Source organism: Jaculus jaculus, chromosome 1, assembly GCF_020740685.1.
Source record: "Jaculus jaculus isolate mJacJac1 chromosome 1, mJacJac1.mat.Y.cur, whole genome shotgun sequence".
In the NCBI taxonomy this organism is placed as follows: Eukaryota; Metazoa; Chordata; class Mammalia; order Rodentia; family Dipodidae; genus Jaculus; species Jaculus jaculus.
The window spans coordinates 110,379,583-110,394,665 of NC_059102.1; the positions used below are offsets into that span (position 1 = coordinate 110,379,583).

Genomic DNA, 15,083 nt, shown 5'->3' on the forward strand with positions numbered 1-15,083 from the left:
TATTAGGTAAATAAAATGAAATTAATTTTGTCTTTTGTGTGTGTATATATTTTGTGTGTATATATATATGTGTGTGTGTATATATATACATATATATACATATATATGTATATATATATATGTATTATAACATGTTATACTCTTTTATCCCCTCACCTCTATTCCTATTACCTCAAGAGCCCTCCTCAGTGGGGTTATGGTATTCACTGTGGGGTCATAAAGGCCTTAGTTAATCCCTGTGAGGTACCAGGGGACTATGCCTCAGAATATTCCTACCCACTCTGAGGCTCTTACTTTCTTTCTGTCCCCTCTCCCACAATGTTCCCTGAGCCATGGCACACTGATTTATTGTTAAGCTCTTTATTGTATTATTTATTGTAGCTTCTGGACTTCTGCTTTGGTAGGTTTTGAATGATCACTGTGTCTGTCACCATCACCCCAGAACCAGTTGTCAGGTTAGTAGCAAAAACAGTATTCACGTCACTGTTTCCTCTGCAATTTTCTCCTGGACTCTTGCAGATGTAATAGAGGTGGCATGTCTCATGGTGGGCTGTAGGTTATCTTCTTATTGATAGATCTTAGTTCATTTTCTCTGCCACCTGTAAAATAAAACAGATTTTCTAAACAAGAATGAGAGCAGCTTGGGCTAAAGGGGGCATGCAAAGTTATTTAAGAGCTTGATTTTCTTTTCCAGAGAGCAGTGAGGGCTTCTTTCTGAAGTCTGAGTCTCCTGACTGTGGGATTCTGACTTGGTTTCTAGTACCAGATATAAGTTATTTCCCACTGAGAAGGCCTCATGTCCAATTAGAGAATGGCGGGCTACCTGCAGAGGCTGTGGGCCACTATTGCACAAGTGTGTCCTTCTTGTCTGGCTGGTTGACTTCATAGTCTGCAGGGTCCCCTGCTTATTTGTGCTGTTGATGGCCGCTGTCCTCCAGTGGTTCTCAAAGGGCTTTCAGGCACCATGAGGGCTCCATGAGGCAGCTAGTTTCCCTTTCTGTTGCAGCATGATATTCCAGTGTCCTGTGACAACAGCCTGCGGTGTCTTTAGCAATAGGGTCTTAACTTTTAGTTTTGCTTTTTGTCTTTTTTCAATGTGGCTACAAATAACCTTTAAACTACCTATGACACTCACCTCTTTGGCTCATATTATATTGTTCTTTAGGATAGCAATATTGTTGTCTACATGACAGTATAAGAGAGAGGGTTAAACCATTCCATAGCCCTGCCTTCTCTATGGGACTCATATTCCTCTTACTGCATGTCCATCTTTCATACTTTTCTTTTTCCATTTTGGGATATGATGTGACTTCCTTGATTCCTCCCCCCATCCCATAATGTATAGGGCTCAGCTTGGTGCTCTGTGAAGACACCCTCCCTCACTCTTCCTTTCATTCCCAAGCCAAGCTTCCTCCCTACAGGGATGGCCTGCTCCTTCTGGAGAAGCATAGAGCAACACTGGTGCATCATTACCGACCTTCATGGGGAAGACTGTACTGTGAACATCTGAGGCACTGTGGAGGTGGTCACACCAATGGTTCTGGAGACCTGCACAACAAAGTAAGAACCCAAGGGCCCCTCATCCAACGGTGGGGTGATGATGGCCATAGCCCAAGCACATTCCCATTTAATCTTTACCCAATGGTTTAACAAAGACTTTGAGAACAGAGAGCCTCCTCCCTGCCACTTGCAATTCCAAAGAGGAGCGTTGCCAAGTCAATACTTTTTCAATAGCACACAGCTAAGTGGGAAGAATAACAGTGAGTTTAGAAAAGGAAGAAAGAAGAGAAGTAATTGCAGCATAGGGGTTGTCTTTAGAACTGAGAAAGATGCCCTTACAGATCACCTCGCCCTCATGTGAACAAAGCTGAGTACACCCTGATTTATTGCCCACCCAGGGAACTGGAGAGAGTATTTCTAAAACCCTGGAGGACAGTCTTTGTGCTCTTGTTGCCTATGGATGTGGCCTGGGAGATCAGCATTCTGTTTTGGAAGCCATTCTAATTCTCTTGAACTACTGGGTGATCTTGTAGAAAACACTGGAGCTTCTAAAAGAACATGCATATCTGAGTGGGGGGGTGCATATGTTGGAGCTCTGAACATATTAGCTTACAAAATCCAATATATTGTAATACATTACACCAAGAAAAAATATGAACTATTTACTACTAAAATCATGCTAGTGAGATCAAGTAGATACATGAGTTTCAACTTTTATTTGGGGTTTTTAATTTCACTGAATACCAGAATGCTATATTACCTCATATTTTCTATTTAAGGTGTTTTATATATTATAAAGAAGAATGTTTCCTTCAGTATTGCAACATGATTGATGATAGTCTGGAAAAACTTCAAGTAAGCATCCCTTGTTCTCAAAATAATCTTCCTAAGGATCTCAGGACAAAAATAAAATAATCCAAAGTGGCACATAATATCCTACACGGTGGGCCAAATGATGTGAGCTATACTTACCATGAATTTAAGCAAGGCTCTCCCACTCTGAATTCACTCCCTTATCTGTAAAATGGGATTCATAGGGCCAGACCTTCCTTTTCATAGAATCCATAAGGAATATATGGAATTGGGATTTGTAAAATTTTGAAGTACTAAGTAGAAAAAAGAATAGGTATGATTGTAACTACAGTTGTTATAATGTGACTCATTCCTGAGACAAAGTGACAGTGATGAGCTCTTTGGTACACCGAGACAAGGAGAAAAGGGTAGAAGATTCTAACACCCACCTGTCCTATAATTTCATTCACGAAATTTATGAGGAACCTTAAGAAATTTTTCCAGACTTCTCATTAGAGTCACTTTGGCTTCAAAGGAGACAAGAGTCAAGATTTAACAAAGATTTTTATTCTAATTCGTTCTGAAATTTGGGTTTTCAATTATCATGATTCCTTAAATTAGAATGGATCTTCAAAAATAGACACATGCAAACATTTTTTTCCTAAATTTTTTTCATGGAAGAGTATGCAGCCTGCTATGTAATGTCACACATTAAAATAACATTGGCATAGAATGTAGATAAAATCCTTTCTCTGGAAATAAGCATATGTTATTAAAATTATATACCATTTGTAGCCAAGTATGAGAAAAGACTTCACATTGAAGTGTTTCACTTCAGAATTGATTTGGAGTATTGTGACATTGTGAAATAAATCTAGGACTAGGAGACAGGGAGTTGAGCTGTACTTTCAGATATTCCATCAAAAAGCAGGAGATGTGGGCTGGGGAGATGTCTTGGTTTGTAAAGTGCTTGCTATGCAAGCATGATGGACCTGGGTTCAGATATCAACACCCATGTAAAATCTGGGCAGGGTGTCACATACCTTTAATCACAGTGGGAATCTTGAAGTTAGCTTTAGTTTCAGTGAGAGACTTATCTCAGTAATAAGGTGGAAAATGATTGAGAAAGACACCTGACTCAACCTCTTCTACATGCATGTGCATACACACATGCACACACATGCATAGGAACATGTGTTCATAAGCACTAACACTACATGTAGATTAGTGAAAAACTAGCAAAAAAAAAAAAGACTAGCAAAAAACCCTGCAGATTTGAGTATAGTTTTTATTTCCATGTGTCTTATTTTTATATATATAATGGATTAACATCACATGCTTACTTGCCTGTTTCAAAAATTCTTATGAGGTTTGAATAACAATATATCCAAGACGAGCTTTATAAGCTATAAAATATGATTGAGAAACAATTAATAAATGCACTGGAAGATGTGGTGGTGCACACCTGTGACTCCAGCATCCAAAGGGCAGATGCAGGACAATCAGTAGTTCATGTCTCACCTCAGTTACATAATGAGTTTGAGGCCAGTTTGAGCTACATGAGACAATGAGACCCAGATCCCCCCACAACAAATGCAAAGGAACTGGAGAGATAGCTCAATGCATAAAGCACTTGCTGAACAAATGTGATAACTGCAGTTCAAATGGTGTCGGGATCTCCAGTATCCACATCAATACTGGGCAAACATGACAGTCTGCCTGCAATTTTGAGTATAAATATTCTGTAAACAGAATTTACCTACAGAGCAATAATGAAGAAAACAAGAGCAGACAACATAAAAAAGGTTTTTGAAACCGTATATGTCAATTAGATGCAGTGATAGCAAAGTAAATTCCAATATATTATATATCTCATCAAGAAAAGTGCCTGAACATTGTAAAGGACATACAGACAACCCGACTTAGTCTGTTCCATGCTATTTTAGAATATCTGAGAAATCCAGGAAATACATAAAGAGCAGTAATGTGTGGACTCAATTCTGGAGGCTTGGAAGTTCTATGATCAAGTTACAATGTACTGGCTGCTAGAAAGGGCTGTGTTGCTACTGCATCATTACTTAGTGGTAGGAGAGGGGGGTAAGAGGAGGAGAGATACTTTGTTTTAGTGTGTGAGTGTGTGTACTCACCATGGTCTCTTGTCACTGCCAACAAATGCCAAACACATGTGATTTTTGCATCTGGTTCTATGTTGGCACTATAGAATTTAACCTAGGCCAGCAAGCTATGCAAGTAAATACCTTTAACCACTGAGCCACCTCCCCAACCCTGAGCTCACCTTTTTATAATGGTATTAATTCCACTAATGAAGGCAGACCTCTCATGCTCTAAGTATCTCTTAATGATCCCACCTTTTAATGATTAATTAAATTCAACATGAGTTTTGATGGAGACAGACATTGAAATCATCCATAGCTAACATTATCTCCTATGGTTAAAAAAATCAAAATTTCCTTTAATATCAGAAACAAAACACAGATGCCTACTCTAACTACTTCTACTCAACATTGGGCAGAGTAATGAGGAAAAAAAAAGAGAGAATTAAATGACATCCAAATCAAAAGTAAAGAAGTGCAATGAATTTCATCTGCAGATAAGGTAATCATACATAAAATTTCAAAGATTCCACCAATAATACTATTAAAAATAGTAAACAAATTCAGTAAAGTTTCAAAACACAAAAATCAACATTAAAATTCTCATATACTGATAACTATCTCAAAAGGAAAATAAGAATATAATGTCATTTGTAATATCATCAAAAAGTATAAAATACTTGGAAATAAGGTTAATAGAGCAGGTAAAAGATTGGCACCAGGAAAACTATAAAATACTGATGGAACAGATTAAGAAAGGCAAAGAAATGTATATACATTCCATGCCTATGGACTAGAAGATAGCATTGTTAAAATCTTCACACCAATCTAAATTCTCAATTGAAAGCTCATTAGAATTATAATTATTAGAAAAAATTTTAAACTGAAATTTTAAAACCAACCTTAATATTCATATATAAACCCAAAGGACCCCAAAGAGCCAAATAATCTTGAGGAAGAAGAATGAAGCTGGAGGAATTCTACTTCCTAATTTCAAAATATACTACACGCTATAAGTACATATACCAATGGAACAAAATAAATCTACACATCAGGGGTGAATCATTTTTGACAAATAAACTGAGACAACACAATGGGGAAAGAAATTTCATTCAACTAATGGTATTGGAATAAACGGACATCATCCACATGAAAGATGAAATTGGCCTAGTATCTTGTACCATTCACAAAAATTAATGTAAAAATTGATCAATGATTTAAATATAAGGTTGAAGCTACAAAACTCCTAGAAAGAAATGTAGGGGAAACTTTATGGCATTGGTCTTGGCAATGAGTTCTTGAATATAACACCAGAAGCACAGGCAACATAAGTCAAAAAGTGGGATTGGGGCTGGAGAGATGGCTTAGCAGTTAAGCGCTTGCCTGCGAAGCCTAAGGACCCCGGTTCAAGGCTCGGTTCCCCAGGTCCCACGTTAGCCAGATGCACAAGGGGGCGCACACGTCTGGAGTTTGTTTGCAGAGGCTGGAAGCCCTGGCGCGCCCATTCTCTCTCTCTCCTTCTATCTGTCTTTCTCTCTGTGTCTGTCACTCTCAAATAAATAAATAAATAAATAAATAAATAATTTTTTTTTAAAAAAAGTGGGATTGCATCAAATTCACAGCATCTGCAGAGCAAATACTCAACATGTTGAAATGGCAATCAGTGAAATGAGAGAAAAATACTTGTAAACCATACATTTGATAAGGTGTTTATCTCCAAAATATAATAGGAACTCTTACAATTCAATAGCAAAAATCTACAAATCACATCCAGCTTATAAAAGGTCAAAGACTGGAGAGATGGCTTAGCAGTTAAGCAATTGCCTGTGAAGCCTAAAGACCCCAGTTCGAGGCTCAATTTCCAGGACCCATGTCAGCCAGATGCATGGTGGGAGGGGGGGTACACGTGTCTGGAGTTTGTTTGCATTGGCTGGAAGCCCTGGTGTACCCATTCTCTCTCTCTCTCTCTCTCTCTCTCTCTCTCTCTCTCTCTCTCTCTCTCCCCTTTTCTCTCTCTGTTTGTCTGTTGCTCTCAATTAAATAAATAAAAATAAAAAGCTCAAACACTGAAATAAATATTTCTCCAAATAAGACACATAAACTGCCAACAGGTATATTAAAAGATCCTCAATATCACTTTATCATCAGAGGAATCAAACTACACCACACTGAAATATCACTTTATAGCTCCTAGGATAGCTATTATCAAATAAATAAAAGATAATATATGCTGGTGAAGACTGTAAAAGGCTACTTTGTACATCACTGACAAGAATGTAAAATTGTGCAGACACTATAGAAGAGTGGAGTTTCCTTAAAAAAAACACACTATAATACACCTGGGTATAATCCTGCTATAACATTTTGGATACTTGTCCAAAAGAACTGAAATTGGGAAGTTGTAAAGAAATTTGCATTCTTATATTTTTTGTAGTATTATTCGTGATAGCTAAAGTGTGAAACAAGCTAAATGTACATCAACAGATGACTGACAGAAAATGTGACATATACACACAATGGAATATCACTGTCTTAAAAAGAATGAAAACTCGTCATATACAACACGGATGAACATGGAGGATATTATGCTAAGTGAAATATGTCAGTCACAGAAGGAAAAACATTGCTTGTTTCTACTTACATAAAGTACCTCAAATGGCAAACTCATAAAGGCAGAAAGTATTGTTATTGTCAGGAAAAAAGAGAAAAATGAAGTGTTACTCAATGGGTATAGATTTTTCTGTCATATCAGCAAACAACTTTTAGAGATTTTGTTGTACAATGTTTTGCCTATAGTTAACAATATGCTGTGCACTTAAAAATTTAAGAGAAGAGACCAGACCTTATATTAAAAGTTCCTACCAGAATAGTATATATAGAATTATACTGATATATACACTTATAGACTGACTTTGTTCACTATAAGCCATTATCTTCAACATGTAAAAAAATACCTTCTACATTATAGACAATTAGGAAACATTTGTGAATGAATTAATTATCTAGAAGAACGAGACAGCCCAAACCAAAGAAAGAAGAAAAAGGGAAAAATAAAATTGAATAAGCATGTTGAAAACTTGAACAGGAGCTAGGGAGATGTCTCAGTCAGCAAAGCATTTTTGCCTCACCAGCATGAGGACCTAAGTTTTGGATCCCCAACACCTACATAAAACCTGATGTTGTGATATATGCTTGTAATCTCAGCAGTGAGGAGACAGAGAAAGAAGGATTCTCACAGCTCACTGGCTAGCTAATTGAACCAAATAGGTGAGCTCCAGGTTCAAAAGAGTGATCCTGTTTCAAAAAATAATGTGGAAAGCAATTTCTGAAGGCACCTGATATTGATCTCTGTCTTCCCCAAGCATGCATATACACATACATATGAACATGCATACACAACTAGACAGCACATATGTACATGATGTAAAATAGAGAAAAAAATGAATGGGTAATTGAAAAAAACAAATCCAAGATCTAAATTGTTAAAAACAAATGGATAAATAGCAAAAATAAAAAGGGGGGCTGGAGAGATGGCTTAGCGGTTAAGCGCTTGCCTGTGAAGCCTAAGGACCCCGGTTCAAGGCTCGGTTCCCCAGGTCCCACATTAGCCAGATGCACAAGGGGATGCACGCGTCTGGAGTTCGTTTGCAGAGGCTGGAAGCCCTGGTGCGCCCATTCTCTCTCTATCCCTCTATCTGTCTTTCTCTCTGTGTCTGTCGCTCTCAAATAAATAAATAAAAATTTTTTTAAAAAATAGCAAAAAAAAAAAAAAAAGAATCAAGGGCTAGCGTACAGGATTAGAGGGTTAAGACACTTGCTAGCAAAGTCAAAGGACCCAGGTTTGATTTCCTAGTACCCAGGTAAAGCTGGATGCACAAACTGGCATATGCATCTGGAGTTTACTTGTAGCAGCTAGAGGTGCTGGTGTGCCCATTCTCCCTCTCTCTTTCTCTCTCTCTCTCTAATAAATAAATAAGATATTTGAAAATATTAATGAGTAAAATACAAATAAATTAAAGAGAAATGAGAAAGAATGGGTAATAAAAAACAGAAAAATAAAATTGAGTGAATATACAGTTGTATTGAAATGAATTTCATGAAATAATTTTTTTTCTAGAAAAATAAGAAACTGGAAACCAAGTTGAAAATAACAGCAAAGACGTTAAAGGCATAAGTTTATAGACAAATTATCTAAAATGATCAGAGATACCAATGTTATGTTACTCATTTTGAATCCATCAAAATGGTAAATCTATAAGTAAAATATGGTCTAGGATCGTAAACCTAGTAAATATAATATAAAACAAGCTACAGATCAATTTCAATGTGCATGCAAAAAGGCCAAGCAAAATAAAATTATTCAACTATTTACTTAAAAATAACACATTATGAACAAGTGGGATTTGCCACAGAAATTGGAAAATTATTCATTTTAAGAAAAGTTATCAGAACAGTATACCATACCAATAATACAAGTGATAAAAGGTGTATTTAAACAAATGGCCCAAAGGATTTTCAAAAAAAAAAAAAAAAACCACCAAAACTTATTTATGTTTTAAAAAGAAAATTAGATATAGAAAAATATTTCATTTTAGCTTGGAAGATGACTCAGAAATTAAAGGTACTTGCTTGGAAAAATATTTTCTTTTAATGAGAACAATATTAAATCTGTGTGGTGCTACATTCAATACAAAGGAAAATCTACTTTAAACCACAAACTAGCATTCCACATCACTGAGACAACATTAGCTGCTCACATTAAAAACAGAGGACTGTAGAGATGGCTCAGTAATTAAGGTATTTTCCTACAAAGCCTAATGACCCAGGACCCACATAAAGCCAGATGCACAAAGTGGCACATGGGTCTGTAGTTAGTTTGCAGTGGCTAGAGGTCCTGGCACACCTGTTCATTCTTTCTCATCCTCTCTCTCTCTCTCTCTCTCTCTCTCTCTCTCTCTCTCTCTCCTTAGAAATAAATAAATAAAATATGTTTTAAAAAAAACACAGAAATAGGCAGGCACAGCATAGAGTGAGTAGGCCAGATCCCTGTTTCCAAGCTTCTCCCAGTTCCCTGGTCCCACCACCCTGCCAGGGAGGGTGTGCATGTGGACACTATGTGGAGTGAGTAGGCAAAGATCCCTGTTCCCCAGATCCTGCCAGTTACCTGGTCCTGGTACCTTGCACCAGACGGTATGCTGGCACTATGTGGACTGAGTAGGACAGATTCCTCTTTCCTGGTTTCCTCCAAGTTCCCTGACATCCTGCACCAGATGGTGTGCAGGCAGGAGCACCATGGATTGAGCAGGCCAGACCTCTATTCCCTGACTCCTCCCAGTTTCCTAGTCCCAGTAAGTCCCATTGTGCTTTTCTTGGGGAGGCCTGGTCCTTGTGTGGGCTGTGGAATCAGGTCTTTTGTTCTGGTATACTCACTGGCCACTGGGTACCAACATCTCTGTTCACCTGAGTCAGAGAGGGCACAAGCAAAAGGACAAAAACTTGCTACCTCCTCAACAAAATAGTCTCCCTAAAATGGGTAGACTACAATCCAAAAAGGCCAATGAAAGTTAGAAGACTGAGAGATCTCCACCAAGGATGCTTAGTCCTACAATGGAAGCCTTCAATGGAATCATAATCAATAGAAATTCAATACAAAAGTGAAAACACAACCACCAATGAGACCATGATCAAAAGAATTGGTGAACTGGAAGCAAACCATCAAAGAACCAACAATCATATCAATAGGAAGCATCAGAAAATCAGAACTTGAACTGAAACTCTACCTCACAAAAGAGATGGACACAATGCAAAATAACCCAACTGAAAACAAAAATCAAATAAAACTTATAAGAATCTCTCTGGAAACCCTCACTAACAGAGTAACACATGTGAAAGACAGAACCTCTGACCTGGAAGACAAGACAGAAGAAATAGATCAAGAGGCCAAAAATTTCACTAAGTTCAAAAATCATGTGAACAGAATATGAGGGAACTGTGAGATGTCCTAAAAGGACCAAACTTGTGGTTCATGGGTATAACAGAGGAAAGGACATCCAGGCCAAAGGCATACAGAACATATTCAACAAAAAGTATTGAAGAAAAATTTACCAAAAGGAGAGGCCCATCCAGATACAGTAAGTCCACAGAACAACAAACACACAGGACCAAAGAAGAAACTCTCCAAGGCACATTATAGTTCAAACTCTTAACAATGGAAACAAAGAGAATATTAAAAACAAGAGACAAAAAACTCACAACATACAAAGGCAATCCCAACAGAATTACATCAGATTTCTCAATGGAAACCCTGAAAAGCCAGAAGGGTCTGGAATGGAACACTTAAAAGTCTAAAACACTATGGCTCCAACCTAAGCTACTCTACCCAGCAAAAGCATCCCTCATAATAGATGGTGAAAGGGGCTGGAGAGATGGCTTAGCGGTTAAGCTCTTGCCTGTGAAGCCTAAGGACCCCGGTTCGAGGCTCGGTTCCCCAGGTCCCACGTTAGCCAGATGCACAAGGGGGCGCTCGCGTCTGGAGCTCGTTTGCAGAGGCTGGAAGCCCTGGCGCGCCCATTCTCTCTCTCTCCTTCTATCTGTCTTTCTCTCTGTGTCTGTTGCTCTCAAATAAATAAATAATTAAGAAAAAAAAAAGAATTGTTACTAAAAAAAAAAAAAAATGAAAAAAAAAAATAGATGGTGAAAGGAAAATTTTCCATGAAAAAAGTCAACTCTATGATTATATGAACACAAAGCCAAGCCTACAAAGAATAATTGAGGAATACCACAAATAGAAGAGTCAAACAACCAATCTCAAGAGCCAAGAAGAAGATCACAATACCAAAAAAAAAAAGAAAAGAAAAGAAATAAAAAATAAACCAGACACAACACAGTACAAAACACAAGAAAGCACCAAACCCCACAAAACACCTCATCCTGGCAGGGAATAATTCAAACCTCACAGTAATAACCTTAAATATTAATGGTCTTAAACTCATCCATCAAAAGACACAAATTCTCAGGATGGATCAAAAACTGGACCCTTTTATCTGCTGTCTCCAAGAAACCCACCTCACCATTAAAGATAGACACCTCCTCAGGGTGAAAGGATGGAAAATGATATTCCCAGCAAATGGAAATAAAAAATAAATGGGTACTTCTATATGAATATCTAATAATCCAAAAATACTAAGAAGGACAAATGAGGCCACTTCTTACTTATCAAGGGAATGATACAACATGAGCACATCACAATTACAAATATATATGCACCAAACACAGATGTGCCACAGTTTATAAAACAAAATCTACTTGACAACAAAGCAGAAATAAATGCCAACAACATCATAGTCAAGACTTCAATACTCCACTGTCATTAATAGACAGATTATCCAAGCAGAAAATCAACAGGGAAATACTAGAGCTCAACAAAATCATATATCAACTAGACCTAACAAATATCTACAGAACTTTTTACCCCAACACTATAGAATACACATTTTTCTCATCAACCCACAAAACCTTCTCCAAAATTGACCATATATTAGGCCATAAAATGTGCCTCCATAAAGTCAGGAAAACTAAAATAACTTCCTGCACCATGTCAGATCACAATGTTGTAAAGCTAGAAATTAACAAGAGACACATCAAGAACTCCACCAGTTCCTGGAGACTAAACATCACACTTCTAAACACTGAATGGGTTGTGGAAGAAATCAAAAAGAACTTGTAAAATTCCTAAAATTGAATGATAATGAAAATCCAACATACCAAAACTTATGGAACACAATGAAGGGACACTTAGGGGAAAATTCATAGTAATAAATGCCTTCATTACAAAGACAGAGAGATCCCAAATTACTGTCCACCTAAAGGCACTGGAAAACAAAAAGAATCCACCCCAAAGAGCTCTAGATGGAAAGAAAGAATCAAGATTTGAGGATTTCTGGTCAAGATGGCATGCTCCTAACCTCGCCTCACCTCTGGGGAAAGAAAAGGCAAGACCCTTAAGTTTGGGGGTGGTATTTTTTGTTTAGGGGTTAACCAGTTCTAGTAGGCTTTCAGTGGGAGGGTGTGGAGCAGCAAAATAGGGAATCCAGTGATTCCCACTCTCTTGGGTAGCCCACCAGTTCCCCAATCCCTCAAGCAGCCATACTAGCTGCAGACCCAGTGGGAGGTCCCTCCTGCACTAACTGTAGGCCAAGTGGACCCAAGATAGCTAAGTCATCGGCCCTAGCCTTGCTGTTCACCAGGCAGAACTCCACGGGCACAATCACTGTCCCAGTCGCCATTCCAGCCCAGCCTTACAGACCCCTGCGCAGTCACCAGTCCCACCAGCCTTTCTGACTGCGTGAGATTGACAGTCCCACCCAGCCTTGCTGACCCTCAGGCAGATTGCTGGTCCCACCCAGCCTGTTGACCTCCACAGGCAAGAGCAATCACCATTCCTGCTTGCCCTTGCAGTCCTGTGTGTGATCACTGGTCCCCCCTAGCCTTGCTGATCCCCACATGTGATAATCAGTCTCTCCCAGTCTTGCATACCCCCATGTGCCCTCGCCTGCCCAGTCACCATTCCAGCTCAGGCCCTCTGAGCCCCATGCACAATCGCCATCCCACCCGTTGCTGTACCCTCCCACACTCAAACAGGGGCCCACGGTAGTGTCTCCGCCCAAGCGTTACTGAACTCGGTGGGTGATCACACTCCACTCACCACCACCCCCCACCACCCCTGGCCAGCAGGCTAGCATCCCACACCCTAGTCTTTCTGAAACATTGTGGTGGGCAGACCACAGCAGAAAAATGAGTAGCAGAAAAAAATCAGATGCAAGTAAATCCAGCTAGATTTCCCAGTCCCAAAATGGATGTCTCTAATCAAAACTTAGAAGAAACAATAGGATCAGAACCCCAAAATGAAGAAACAAACTATGCAATCCTGGCCAAGCAAATAGCAGAACTTTCAGAAACTCAGCAAAGGATCTATAATTGTATGAATGGTATGCTCACTAGATTAGACCTACTAGAAAAGAACCAGGAAGGGTTCCTAAGACAGTTAGATGATCTGAAGGAGAGTGAATAAAAGAGGACCTCAAAAACCAGCTGGCTAAGCTCAGCTAAGATACAAAAAATAAAAAATAAAAATGAAAAATACAAGGATGAACTCCAAGAAGCATTGAGAAAATCAGAAAATGACGTGAAAAGGGAACACTACAGAGGGTTGGAAACTATACATAAAAAAGCAGGAGAAAATACAAACCAAACTGAACAAGCCCAAAACTCTACAGAAGCTTTCAAGAATAGGGTCAGTCCTGTGGAAGATATAAACTCAGAACTGGAAGACAAGACAAAAGAAACAGTTTATAAGTCCAAAAGTTTCAACGAGTTCAAAAATTTATGTGAACAGAATATGGGAGAACTGTGGGATACCCTTAAGCATCCTAACATTCAGATCATGGGAATACCAGAAGGGGAAGAAATACAGAACAAAGGCATGGAAAACTTATTCAACAAAATTATCTAATAAAATTTTTCCAATCTCAAAAGAAAGTCCCATCAAGGTACAAAAAGCTAACAAAACTCCAAACAGACTGGACCAAAGCAGAAATTCTCCAAGACATATTATCATTAAGACTCTAAACATCAATCACAAAGGGAAAGCCCAAAAGGCAGCTAGAAAGACAACATGTTACATATAAAGGAAATCCCATCAGAATTACTTCAGACTTCTCAATGGAAACCTTAAAAGCCAAAGGGCCTGGAATGGAACACTACAAACTCTAAGAACTTTTGGCTTCTAACACAAACTACTCTGCCTAGCAAAAGTATCCCTCATAATAGATGGTGAAAGAAAAACCTTCCACAATAACCATCATGGAAATCAATATGGAGACTCCTAAAAAGGATGAATATAGAGATACCAACAGACCCAGTTTTTCCTTTAGTAGGCATTTACCCTAAAAGCTCCAAACCTCAGCTCAGAGATATTTGCTCAACCATGTTTATAGCTGCTCAATTCATAATAGCTAAGAGCTGGAATCAACCCAGATGTCCATCATTAAATGAATGGATAACTAAGATGTGGTATATCTACATGATGGAATTCTACACAGCAGTAAAGAAAAATAACACAATGAAATTTGAAGTAAAATGGTCAAACTTGGAACAAATCATTCTCAGTGCATTCACCCAATCATAGAAAGATAATCATCACATGGTCTCACTCATCTGTGGCTCCTAACCAAAATCTGCCCATAATGCTGACATACCTAATAAACATCTCAAGGACTGGACTATAGGGATGGTGGGGCAGGAGGGAAGAGTAAGGGAGGGGGACAAAAAAAACTGGACCTCAATGAAAATGGTACTATAAAATCCTACAGCCTGAAAGACATACCAAAAAGTCAAATCTTCATTAGGTGCTTAGAGAGAATACCTGATTCACAGGGGCCTAGAGAGGGTATGATATATACTGTCCTCAATCTTCTCCTGTTTCTCTCTCTCTCTTTCTCTTTTCTATTACCTATATTTTTCTACCTTCTTCTCCCTTGGCACTGACCTGTAACTTCCAAGGCCAGCATGTGGGTAATGTCCACAATGAGCTGTTGATCAGAGAGACCTACAAGGTTTCCCAAAAGAAGGCAGAATTATGTCAGAGTACTTGATGACCCACCAAAGGATAATGGTAAG

The 15,083-nt window shown here is 38.6% G+C and overlaps 1 long non-coding RNA gene across 1 annotated transcript in view; it reads right to left on the reverse strand.

Moving 5' to 3' along the window:
- Positions 1–430: 430 nt before the first annotated feature.
- The window catches only part of LOC123457694, a 163,061-nt gene continuing 148,408 nt past the window's right edge, over positions 431–15,083 (reverse strand). The window contains exon 3 of the long non-coding RNA XR_006635112.1: positions 431–599. This is a non-coding gene — a long non-coding RNA (uncharacterized LOC123457694). The remainder of the gene's footprint in view (positions 600–15,083) is intronic.